The sequence below is a fragment of the Dermacentor silvarum genome, chromosome 5 (genome assembly GCF_013339745.2).
Source record: "Dermacentor silvarum isolate Dsil-2018 chromosome 5, BIME_Dsil_1.4, whole genome shotgun sequence".
Taxonomy (NCBI): Eukaryota; Metazoa; Arthropoda; class Arachnida; order Ixodida; family Ixodidae; genus Dermacentor; species Dermacentor silvarum.
Genome location: NC_051158.1, coordinates 16,668,461 through 16,682,072, shown reverse-complemented (window position 1 = coordinate 16,682,072; position 13,612 = coordinate 16,668,461). Strand labels below are relative to the sequence as shown.

Here is a 13,612-nt window from a genome sequence, read left to right as displayed (position 1 = left end):
ATGCTACCCGCGGACTGTGTTATTTCACAAAGCCCAAGGGGTGGTTCAGGGCGCCTTTACACTAAGTGATTTCAAACTCGTTTCAGACGAAAAGGTGTGTCCGTGTGTGTTTGTGTGTGTGTGTGTATGGGGACATTTTAGCTTTTTAGTGGCTTGCAAGTCGTGTGATTTCTACTCGTAGAGTATCGATGTCTTGACGATACTTGCCAATAAAACATAGCCAACGTTTCACTTGTAGTACTTCTGCTAAATACCAAAATAATGCTTCACTGTTACTGCAGAAACAAAAGGCGCGTGAAAATTTTGATTGTGGACATAAATTAGTCCTTAGAGGAACGCAAGATGATAGGAATTTACTAAACGTTGTGCTAAGCCACTGAAACCTGTACTATTTCAGCAAAATATATAAGAATATTAGTGTATTACGGCCCACGGGAAGTTTCGAGATATGCCATTCGCAGAAGCAGCACACGTCCTCGCATGCCACAAAGGAAGTTGGAGCCGTTCTAGAAAACAGTCATGGCATGCTTGACACCGCAGGTGTGAAGTCTTTATCGCTACGCTTCAATGAGGCTCGCCTGCTGCTAGCTGTGAATCTTAATCTTACTCACCTACTCTTGTTGCTCTTGTTTCGACACGTCGTGTTTCAGCTGTCAACTCCTAAAGAAGCGTGATTCAGTTTTTTATTGCATCTTTTCTTGCGGTATGTGCTTTCACGGCATTCTGAGAAACAAACAGATAAAAAAGAAAAAAAAACTTCACATATGCTCCAGTGGCTTCTTTTATTTCGGAGAAACAACTCTCAATACTGGAACATGAACACGACCATCCTAATGGAAGGGTGTTTTTCTTCCAAAGAATTGTTGTAGCCGGTGGGATCGGTAGGGCTTTGTGCTTGTGTCCTATATTGTCAGCAATGTGCTGCAAATTCACACAAACACACGGGATTTCAAGCGTGTCCCAGTGCACTAGTTTCTAATGCTCTCCACTTGTGATTTTGTAATTTTTATGCCTTCTCTTCAACAAGCTTCTACACAAAGTTCTTTTTTTTATAAATGCGCTGTTTTGCACAAGGCCAATAACAACTTGAAACTGGACAGGAAAAACACCACACAGTGCTCGAACCAAACTTGCTTGGATGAAGAGCGTATTTATCAAGACAATGTAAAAGCGGTCCCCAGTTTCAACATTGCGTGCGCACAATCTAGTTTCTGAACAAACCAGAATTTGCAGCGCTTCGAGGGGCCATCCGTCGCTTACCGGGGACTATAGGAGTCGGCAGTAAGAACACAAGAGCAATAGCAATAACGCTCTGCCTGTTCTTATCGCATGGTTGCCGCCAGTGTTCGCACGCCATGACTCTGACTGGCACTGGCTAATACTCTCAGGCTAGCTGTAGTAAACCTAAATACCCAAGTTTGTGGGCGGATTGATAGCCGTTGCCGTAGCACAGTTGGTAATGCAATGCATGCCTAATGCGGAGGTTGTGGGTTCTACTCCCACCGGCGACAGTTATCTTTTCATCCAACTTCACTTGCCTTTTCTTCATTACTTTCTACATCTCAAGTTCAACCAACGTGAATTTTCTCGATGCTTTCATTGGCTTCATTGCCTCTTGGCTTTATTTGATCATGATTAAATACAACTATTTATTTATTTATTATATACATTGTCCAGATTCAGGTCTCGCCGTAATATCCCCTCCCGGATGACAAATACAAGGGCGACAAATAGTTGACGAAAAGATGTAGTTTCGAAGTGTTTAACGCTGGCTGAGCATCGAAACTTCGACCTGGAGCAAACATGTCGACAAGGGGACTTATTTCCATCAGGATGCTGGCAAAAACGAATCACTTAAAACGAACCCTTAAAAGCGAACCCTTAAAAGCGAATCACCTCCAACTATAGGGGCTTTTATTGTTCGCCCAATGTTAAAGGGACACTAAAGGAAAGTATTCAGTTGATCTAGATTGGAGAATTACGCTTCTGTAATAAAGAAAGTGCCATTAGTAGTGAGAAATAAACTGTTGTAAGCGACAAAATGATGCAACTTAAAATCGGAGTGGCGCCATCTATTTTTGACATGGTACCTCTCGTGGGACTGTGATGAGTGAAGCGCGCGAGGATGTATGCAGTGTTTGAAGAGAAGAAAAGGAAGTGGACAACGAAAGGTGCGAGCGCAGGTGCAAGCGTTGTACTCGGGAATAGACGAGGACAACTAAGAAGCAAGCACAAGGACCTCTGCCGCAAGAACAGAAAATAAATCAAAATGACCCAATCGCGGGAGCCCACGAAGCCCCAACCAACCAATTGTGGAAACACACGAAGCTCGAAAGAACTCATTGTGGTGGCATACGAGGCACAAAGAAACGAAAAAGTCTAAGCGCGTTGTAGAATGGTGGCGGAGTTCGAGGAAGCCACGCAGAAAGAAGGTCGGCTACCGAATCGGCCGATGAAAGCGGAAAGTCGGGTTCCGGACTAGAGCTACCACGACTTCGACCATCCGGGGCAAGCAGTCACGGGCCGGCGTATGCCTTCCGGCGCTTCGCGACATCACCTGGCCACGGACTCCCACCCCGAGGCCTATGGACGCCTGCGCCTGTAGGGGGAACGTGAGTAGTCGGGATATGAGCCAGAGTTTACGTACAAATGCCTGGCCAGGATGTTCTGGTCTCCTGCCACTTCCATCCAAGGTTCCCGGTGTGGCACCTGCTTCTTCTCGGCCAGCCGGAACTACTGCGCTCCAGCCATCTCTGATACGTCGCCCAAGACGTCTACTGCATTGGTGAGCTTGTCGCCGCTTATTCCCTCATCGCCTCGCCCGGCTGGTCACGCAACTCTTGATTAGACTGAACCGCAAGCTCCAAGTGCTTTGTTTAGTACCATTTGGTATTCTAGTTCTGTTTTAATATCTTTTTGATACGGATCGTGCGGCTAACTATATTAAGTGTCTGCTAACTACTTCTAGTTGCTTGCGTGCATTAAATTTATTCTGTGCCAGTGTAAACAAACGACTTTGTCCTTGATTCGGTGCTGTGCGGTCATGCCTCAGTGACCCGCAGCGAAGACTAAATAAGAACCTGCATCACTGTGACATCATCACTGGCCGATTCAAGGACAGCAGCTGAGAAGAACGTCGCTTGGGGATTAAGTGAACTCGTCCCATGTGGCATGGGTGATTTAAATCGGAAAGGAGCACCGTGACGTTTGGTTGCAATTTTACACGCAACACAGTCATATATTGGAACATACACAATGATCATAGACATCTAGACGAATAATGTATCGGTCTAACTCTGGTTTTCTCCTTTAGCGTCCCTTTAAAACAAGACCGCCGGGCTCTGTCTTCTGTAGCGGAATTAAAGCCGTCATGACTTTTAGGCCCTGGCATATCGCGAATCAGCCCACCAGTGCTCATAGTGAATACTGAGCCTCACAACGTGGCTCTTTTTATAACAATTACGCTGCAAAGACTTCAGGTTATGCCCGCTAGTGAGCCTGACTAATTGTTGGGGATGCCAAACGTCGACAGTGTTTTTTTTTTTTTTTGTCGAGGGGCCTTCGAGACGTTATTTGGAGTGTTGTCTGAGTTAACCTCTTTGCAGTGTCATATAAGATGTACGCGTTACATTGTCTCTCAGCTCATGAATGTGCAACGAATACGTAAATGAAATGGCATGCAAGACTGAAGACAACAAGCCATTCTGGGCCGTGTTCCTTTCTTTGGTACCATCAGACAGCGTCATGTTTTTTTAAATGTCTTTCCTTCATATGGAATCAAAAATTGCCCATAGAGTCCGTTTTGACCTTTCGAATATTGTTCGACGCTTACCGAATGAGAAACTAATAAATCCGTCAGAATTGTTGAAATGTAAGTGATCATTGTGTGCTGGAGCAGTACCTGTTGTACTGTATTGCTTGTTATTTTGCTGATGTTACCATTGCTGCCACGTGCCTTAGTAGAAAGCAACTACGCTTGTTATAAAGAAACGTTCGCTTGTAGCAGATAACACGAGAACGTTTTATTTAATTGTGCATGTTCATGGATTTGGAGCGTCGGGCATCTTAGTGACGGTGCGTGTTATGTGAAAGTAACGTTGATACTTTCAAAACCACATTTTAGGTGGGGTTAATCTAAAAGTTTGTTTTAGTTATTGGTGCTAGGACATATTATTCAATACCCAGAAAAGGTATATTTAATGCAGTTGCGCAAAAAAGGGTAAGAGGACATTATCGAGAAAGCGGTGATGTCAAGAAAAGGGTTGGTTATTCCTAATGCAGCAAAGTAAGACTTGAGCCTGGTAGGGATGACATTTTAAAGGAAAACCGCAGCGAGCAAGCACAGCAAAAACGGATAAAGTAAGAAAAGCTAGTCGCAAATTGCGCCATATACAGAGATAAGCCCAGGTGGTCAACGAAACGTGAGTGAATTAGCAAGCACACGTGAAAATGTGAGAGATCCCCAACATTGCTGCATCACAAATCTCTCTCAAGTCTGCGAGGATTAATTTTATTGTCCTTCCCCCCAAAAAACGTTTTCAAGTGGCCCGACACCACATGATCAGGCGCGTGCCGCCTCATCCTTGCATGAAGGCAGGTTCTTGGACGAATGCATGCTCCGCTTGCATGTATGAACTAAAAGAAAGCAAAACAGAAAATATTGAGTTTCTCACAATTACATTTTTCGAAGACAATAGCCGCATAAGAACAACTCTCCTGACAAATATTGCTCACTGTGTATTAACTTGCAAAGTCCAAGGAAGCGGTCGTCAGAAACAATCAAAAATACAATCACTACTCTAGCTTTACTGAGAGCGTCAAGCACTGCCACTTGGGTGTGAGTAAGAGGAGGAGAGTTCAGACGCCAAGTCTCTTTGCACTAAAATATGTCTTACCATTTATTGTGCATACAAATTAACCTTTTGCCTTCTTCAGCACTATGAAAAGCAGCTAAAATATTGTACACTGTCCTGCAAATTCATCGGAGGTATGGGACAAAAGAATTACTAACACCACAATGCCCGAACACCATTTCACATCACATAAAGTTAAAACAACTTGTTCACATTTATTTCTCGCCATGGGGAGTTTATCATTGCGAGAAAAACTGTAAACTAATAATTGAGTAAGGATTGTTTAGTACGATAATTACTTATAGTAATTGATTTGCTGAACTCTCCGCAACTGAAAACTTCCTCCAATATATGAAAAACGCCAGTGGAGGCTTCACACTGGGTTTCCAGCACTTTAATCAGAGTTTTTAGGCATCAGAAGTGATACGTTGGGCTTTGTGGGGGTTTATGGTAAGTGACGGACTGGGGTGCAGAGAAATACCAGATCTTGCTCTCATTGTACAAGTACTGCAGTGAGAATAACGCAACTTTACTTCAGGTAAGACTATACGCACCAGATGGAGGAGTGCCTAAACTACAGATAAAGCGAGCTCAATTTATTAGAGCAGTTGCTTGGGCCCTCGATAATTATACCCATATGCACACCAACTGTGTATACGGTGCGAATCGTATAAAACAAGAATTAATACATTGCCTAGGCTTGCGATCAAGAGCTGGGGAACATGCAAAGCCCCAACCAGGAAGCCAAATTTGTGAAGGGGACGTGTCATCATCTTCGCAAAGCCCCCCCCCCCCCCCCCCCCCCTTTACGCCCACGATGAATACAAGACCCTCAATCAAAACTGCCCTTCCATTGTTCTCGTGCTCTTTATCAATGCGTCTCCGTATTCTTGCGACCCATTCATCTTACAAAGATCTGTGGAGTCTCACAAGGAATGCATGAATCAAAGGATGGCATAATTGATTTGCAAATAGTCCTGATGATGGGCCTTTTCTCCAATAGTGACACGTGCCTTGTTACTAAGTTATGAAAGGTGCCCGTCAAGCCAAAGCGATTGCTGGCTTTTTCAGAAAAGCACGACACTAGCATCCCTCTCGCAGATTCAAAACAGAACCGACGTTGGCTGCCAGTATTTGGTTTTCTCTCGTCCTCGTTCTTTTTGTGTACTTTATTCATCTTTATTTATTTTGGTGCTACATCCGCCTCACAACAAACAAACAAACAAACAAACAAACAAACAAACAAACAAACAAACAAACAAACAAACAAACAAACAAACAAACAAACAAACAAACAAACAAACAAACAAACAAACAAACAAACAAACAAACAAACAAACAAACAAACAAACAAACAAACAAACAAACAAACAAACAAACAAACAAACAAACAAACAAACAAACAAACTCAGTGATCAATTATGATTTCAGTTATGTTTAAAAAAACACTAACTTACGAACACATTCAAAAGTATGAGCACTACGGTTATAAGCCTAAGGCTGCTGAGCTGCTTAATTTCAGGGCAACCTCATTGAAATAATCGAACCATTGAGGAAGGTAGAGCGTTACTACCACAGTGACCAAACTTCCCGAACATGTTCCCAAATCGGTCTTTTGATGCGAAAGTATCAAATGGCCCATTGAGCGAAAAAGCCGGCGTCTGTCGTCTGGAGCAACGAAACGGCAGGTAAAGTCCTATTGGCTGCGGCGCCACGTCACAAGCGTGCCTCGACGGAGCAGAGTGGGCGAAATGGCACACGTGCTGCCGCGATAGCGCAGGACGTCGTCGTGCAGGACGTCGGTGGCATACGGCGTTAGCAATGCAGGCTGCTGCTGCTTGCTGGCTCGGGCATCACGTACCACTATGGTACATTAGTCGCAACGCAAAGTTCGAAGGACCACTCGGTGGCGTTCAATTGGACATTAATGCATTCCCGTTCACAACTCATAATAAGTGCTTTAGTGTCCGGGGATTTTTTTTTTCAAATATCAGTGAACTCCTAATTCATAACTGTTTCTTTAGAGAGATTTGATTTTCTATATGCGTGTTTCATGCAGTTACGCCGCACCGAGCGGACGCCCACCGAGAGAGGGCTCTAGGCGTCTCGCGCACCTCGTGTACCGTGTTTCTCGGCATGTGGCTGCTTTAAACATTGATTGCACATTTTGTGTTTGACTTTCTGATGTATTGTTTCCATTGTTTGGCGTTGCATTGTAGGCCTCTTAGTATGGTTGAACAGTGGGAGATCACGAGAGCGTTGTTCACGCTTGACATACATTGTTCTTAAAGAAATACAAAATGGGCTTTTTGAAATGTCGAAGGCATCGCAACAAATAATTACAGTGCAGTAGAATTGGAGCAGGAGGAATGTGGTGTAGGATTGAGTGCAGGATTTTAAGGGAGCAGAGAGCCCGACGCGAAAGAAATCAATTCCCAGAGGATACTAATTTTGGTTCCAAGTTTTCATTGCATGTGAACCGATCGTTTTCTTTTTGTTAAGAAATAGCCATCAAGATCTGTTCGTTCGGCTGAAGACCGAAGTTCCAAGCACAATGGCTGTTTGAATGAATCAGCTCTAATTTAGTGATTAAATATCTTTTACCAGAAACGTTAATTGCATTCTGTCATTCGGGAACGAGGACATACGATATGTTAATATGAGGTGCCAAGACCGATATTCCAAAGAACCAATGAAAATATAGCCTTCAAAGGGAACTTAAGGGTGAGATCTTAGCTACATTTCAGGAAACTTCTAAAAAAATGCTTTACCAGCCAAACGATTGTTTGATGTCACGACAAGCTTTTTGTCATTTCTTGATTATGTGCTTAATTAATATGGACTGATGACATTGATACAGATTCGTTGCATGGAGAGTCAGTTATTTCCCTGTTTTGTCCAGTAAAGTTCAAAATGACATGGTTCTTCATCACATATAACGCAATTTAGGTTGTGCACATTCGCAGTCCACTGAAACACACTCGGAATTTATAAATAGTCATTAGAACACCGAAAGTGTCGTCCACAGTTTTAGCGCAGCCGCTGGGAATTCAATAGGCCCCTCAGAACACCCGAACCGATGGCGAGCTAAGCGACGGGATAGAAAAAAAGATCTCGCTCCCCGCCTGAGAGAGCCCAGTGAGCTGAGACAGCTAGACGCACAAATCACTCAGCTGTCGCGCAAGCTCATATGGCTCTTCGCAATGCGTGGCGTGAAGCGTGTGTCACGCATCCCTGGGAAGGCGCCTCCTTTGCGCACTTCTCGGAGGCGCCAGTGAATGCTTTTCTCCATCAGAAACAGGTGGCGTTAGCAGCCTGCTCAGCATCGTCTGACTGAAATCGCAAGTTGCTACGAAGTGAGAAAAGAAAAACTGAGACTGAAAAAAAAAAAGAAACTTCCATCCTTATCGCCACATCGTCAAGAAGGGTGCCCACGACGGTGCAAACAGGCGAAAAGCGCCCACTTTCACATTCATTTTGTTTCGGCATTCTGGTACATTTGTAGCACAGACTGTGGAAGGGGGGGTCACAAGGGGGGAGCACAAAGCCACAGTAGGTTGATGGGATATGTACCCAATTTCACACTTGAACATGAGCACTGCTTGAGAGGTCTATCATGTTTCTCTGTGACCGCAATAGCTGGAGAATACATGAAACCTCTGAGCGACGAAGTTTCCGAGCAGTGATACCAATGTAGCGTGTTAGCGGTTTTAATTTTGGTTCTCTCATCCAATATTGTTGACGGACACAGCGGCCCACACAGGTGTGTTATGTTATGGTTGAATATCAGAAGGAATGAGGAGTCGTAGCTTTTTAGAAGTGCCGAAAAAAAACCGCCCACTACTGTGAGCTTGCCGACACCCTAATTTCCAGTTAATGGCAGTCGTTGCCCATGCCGTTCGATTCCTTACTCGCTTTAGTGCTTTTTATTTATTTTCCATCTCACTACATTAGGCTCGTTTTATACATAATGGCATCCGCAGGATCCGTTTTGTTTTGTTAATGATCCCTGCATTTGGTAGCCACAATTATAAACGCACGCACATTTCTACGCGTACTATACATGATAACTCTTATTTTAAGATATTCGTGATTATTACCATCGAACTGCACACTATTTTATTCACGGTAAGCAGAGCGCAAAAGGCCAATGAGTATAGAAAAGGACACAAGACCAGCGCTGTTCATTAAACCAAAGTATTTCCCCAAAAGTCTGTTAAATACGACAGTCCTTCCTACAAATAAAACAAATTCCTTAAGGTCACGTGAGCAAAATATTCATATAATACTCCAGATGGTCAGAATTAATACGGAGCCCCCACAATTGTGTGCCTGATCATGAGATCGTAATTTTGGTGTGTAAAATCTCACATTTTTAAATATTATTGTTCACATGACTTCAAGGAATTATATTATTTTTAGAAAGCCGTCCTTATTTGCACACGTTCTTTCGCATAAAATGCAGCCAATAGCGTTCTTCCTCTTTTGTTGCCTAGTTGTCGTCAATTCACGTTACAGTGGATCACTTCAAACTTGCCTGCTTCATCAGCGTTCTACAACATTTATTGTCAAACGTACTTTCTAACAACATATAAGGCACCGTTTTATTTGGTTATTCATCTGGAGATTTACTTGGCAGAACATACATGCATCTTTTTTTTTTTTGCTCACTCGGGCCAGGTCAGTACACAAAGAAGTTGGAAAAATTGACGTACCTGCTTTGCTGTTGAAAATCTGGGCGCTGTATATCTGAAGAATACACGCGACGAAACGTTTTACAAAACCAGTGTCGATTGAAAAAAGATTGAGAATTAAGGTGCCAGTTTAATTATTCGAATACCAACATGCTGAAGCCCATATTCTCTGAAAATGGAAATTGGCGGCTGTCTTCAGATCAGGGTATAAATTGGAAGTAATAGAAAGTGTGTTTGAGTATGACCTGGATGATTACTGTTGTTATTTCTGCTGATATTAGGACTTACGGGAAAAGATTAATTTCCTTCAAATATTATTGTACCTATGTTTTAGTTACGCCCCCAGCCCCCTTAGTGAATGTTCTTAAGGCTAAGTTGTTTCCAAACTGTCGACGTGAAAGAGGGCCTACACCCGCAAGGCTTCAAGCCTGGAACCTAACGTAGCCATATAACAGATCGTCAGCACTTTGAAGTTGCTGCTTTTGGCGGCAATGAACACTATAATAACGCTCGTTAAAGACCGAGTGAGGAAACACACATTTTAAGGGCTCACTGTACGCAGGGTTGGTCTCTTTCAAAACTTGTTTCTACTACTCACGCCATTATGCCCGAACTCCTCCTCAACAAAATTTGCTTCCAGAGAGCCACACAAGTGAAGATGTAGCTAAGCGTGAAGCGAGGAACTAATGTTTTTATAGTGCTTCGCAGTTAACCAAAACGCTTCAGATCCGTGCCGATTTATTAAACCACCTTAGAACATCGCCTTTTCCAGTTAATGTGCTAACTCTGCTTTCTCATCAGCGCACATATCAACACTGGGCGACAAAGTAAGCTAAATAACCATTCTTATGCTTGCAACAACTGCTCTTAGGCTTATGAAAACCATACGGATGGGGCATAAAACAGGTAATTCTTACCGTAGAGGTGCTTCGGAAACTTTTGAAAAACAGAACTGGGTGGAAGAGATGAAACAGCCATAATGCTTTGTGAGATTATGAACACAAACAACGCTTCTGGTCGGCAAAAGTGTATGAACAAGTCGCAAGCGCTTCGAGTATGCAATTTTCACTTTTTTATAAATTAATGCACAACGTAGAGCTCGCCAAGCAGTTGCCAACGGCGACAGTAGCGAAGACAAAACTGCTGCCACCTAGTAAAGTGTTTATTTTTAGAGAAAGTGCAATAATTTAAGCACACGCTTCGCCCTACAAAACACAGGCATTATTTTGTTTGGGCAGTCCGGAATACTGATATATATATATATATATATATATATATATATATATAACCTATCCGGCAGTGTCAGATGGCTTTTTTGGAACATCATAAAGTTAGGTTTGGGTTAGTTCGTTGTTTCTCGCAATAAAGAATGGCGCCAGCTCTGAATGAAGCTCAATGCAATGCGCTTCCAATGAGTGTGGAGGCTCGTGTAAACCTGCCTGTCTCCATCAATTTATCCCACTACCCAACATAGGCCTCTCGCCACCATTAAAATGTATTATTCTCTGTCTATTCTGCAAAGCAACAACTTTTTCAATCTTCTGCAAAAATGACAGACGTTGTTCTCGAAGTGAAAAAAAAAAAAATAGACCATGAGTTTACATTTATAGAACATTCATTAATCTTTTATGCCATCAATGGTGGAATGCCTCTGAAATGGCAATTGCGAGGTCTTCGCAGTTTACGCCTGGGTGGAAAGTGACCTTGACTATGTTTTATATATTGGCAGAACGCGGGCACAATATGTGCAGTGTAGTTTTACTCGTGCAGCCGAACGCAAGAGTTTTTATTGACGCCAAACATTTACAGCCTGTGAAAAAGTGTGTACACGGTCATGGCTTACCGTTTGTAGATATCAGTCTGATCCATAGCATCGACTCCTGCAATCATTTCATAAGACATATATCACGATCGAAGAAGAAAGGGCTGCGTGATGGCACTGATGCCGCGCGTTTGTAAATTTGTTGAGCAAAATTAATATTTTCTTGAATGCTTCGTAAATCAGGAAAATACTGCGGTTGTATGCCGAAGCTATGTTTTCCATTCTTTTCACTTGGTCTTTTTCAAAGCTCAATTTCTATACCACTGAAATTCCCTTCATACAGCCTACGCAACTAGGTAATATAAAAACAATGACTACATCTTCCGTGCAAATCAGGAGAAAATTCCTGTGCTTACAAACTTCGAGTTAACCGAAATCTTCCATCACACAACGCTTCTTGCGTCATAACCAGTGGGCAGCAGGTATAACAAATGGGTGAGAAATCACAATTTTTATGTCATTGTTAGCCTTGATCAATAAGAAAACGGATATGTTCATATTAACAGAATGAATTCCCCTGTCCAAGGGCTTTGTGTATATAAGATATATGAGGTTGGATCCAGACGCCCAAAACTGAGACAAAAACTTGCTCATGCACAGTACAACCTGCACTCGAGGTTTCTAATACACACATAATTTCTCAATTTCATGCTTTGAATCCACCGTTTGAAGAAATTAAAACGCAGTTCATATGCACTGGCGACCAAAAAGCAAGCAAGTTAAAGCACTTCTGAAGAGATTACCGTAAAGTCGAACCTCCCGATTCTTATTTCTGTTAGCAGTGTCCGTATTATTTAAATAAAATGCTGGGGTTCTACGCATCATAATCAAGACCTGGTTGTGAGCAACGCAGTAGTGTGGGTCTACTGATTAAGATTGACCACCTGGAATTCTTTAACATGTTTCCAATGCGCACTACACGAGCATTTTTGCATTGCGGCTCCATCTAAATGCGGCCGCCACGGCCGGAATGTGATGCCGCGGCCGCCTGCTTAGTAATGGAACGCCACAGCCACTAAACAACCAAAGCGGGTAGCAGTGTCCGTATATCCCTGGTTATTTATAAATAAATTCGCACTAGGTATCTTTTTCCCCTATTTCAATAATATTTTCACTACAGCAATATAGCCCGTGAGCCAAGATTACAGGATAGCAGGTCGCTTGGCCGTCTATTGTTTTATATGACGCGAAAGCCGCGATGACTTTCTGAGACCTAGATACTCTTGTACACAGTTCAGACCTTGGAGCAAATGTGAACACGAGCATACAGCAATTTTGTTCAACTTGTAATCGCCATTCAGTGCATGAAACAGAGGAAGTCTCGCATTTGAAGCGTCAGACAAAGCAGTAAAAAAAAAAAAAGAAAAGGCAGCATGAGCTTTACGCAATACTGTGCGTTTAAAAAGGCAAGAAATGTTTATAAGAATGCACCAATGCAATGCTGACATTCGCAATCAATATTAACAAGCAAGAAAATATCAGTCTTGCGAAATTTAAAACGCGTATTGCACAGTTCCGATTCCGCATAGCTTTATATAATTAGGTAAATAATATTAAGGCAAGGTCTATGTAGCCACACAACTTAGCCGCAAACTTTTTCAGTTTGATGCTTCGTGATTTCACTTCCCAACGTACCCCGGCACGAATACCATCACGTTTTTTAGAGAGCATAGCGTGACGGTTTTTTGTTTTCATGAACATCATTATTCTTATTGATAGCCTGCTAGTTTTCAGTGCGGAGAAATTCTCCTAACAAAAATTTTAATTTAGCGTGTCTTGGACCAACTTAACTGTATTTTTACAATCAAAGATTTAATTCGTCTCGTCGCGCCATCTGGTGTCTCTGGCGATCACCTGCTTTGTGCTTCTAAATTTTATACACCAGAGTGATCAAAGAACCAAATGCAGGAAGTAGCTTCAACGAGAGATTGAACAACAAAGCCTTACCTGAAACCACAAGCACCAGGCTGACCAGCACAGTCATCGTCTTCAGCATCATCGTTGTACTGTGTCAGCACTCTCGTGTGTTGCTCTGCCGCTGCGATCTCTTGGCACCAAAATCTATGCACCAGCCGTTTTATCTACTTCACCGAAACTCGCACGGAGCCTATAATCCTCCTTCCGTGTAGATGTGTGCAGGGGCAGACGCTCCCGACAATGCGAACGATGGATGAGCGGGGACATCATTAGTAAATTAGACACCCGCGCCAGTTCACAAAGAAAACGCTTGCTTATTAATCTCA

General features: G+C 42.8%; 1 long non-coding RNA gene across 1 annotated transcript; it reads right to left on the bottom strand.

Annotated features, from left to right (window-relative positions):
- Positions 1 to 4,251: 4,251 nt before the first annotated feature.
- On the bottom strand, positions 4,252 to 13,612 carry LOC119452312 (uncharacterized). Its single transcript, XR_005191857.2, has 5 exons — positions 13,317 to 13,612; positions 11,391 to 11,427; positions 10,465 to 10,499; positions 9,569 to 9,602; positions 4,252 to 4,635 (listed from the first exon to the last, which is right to left on the bottom strand). It is a non-coding gene; the product is annotated as an uncharacterized LOC119452312 (long non-coding RNA).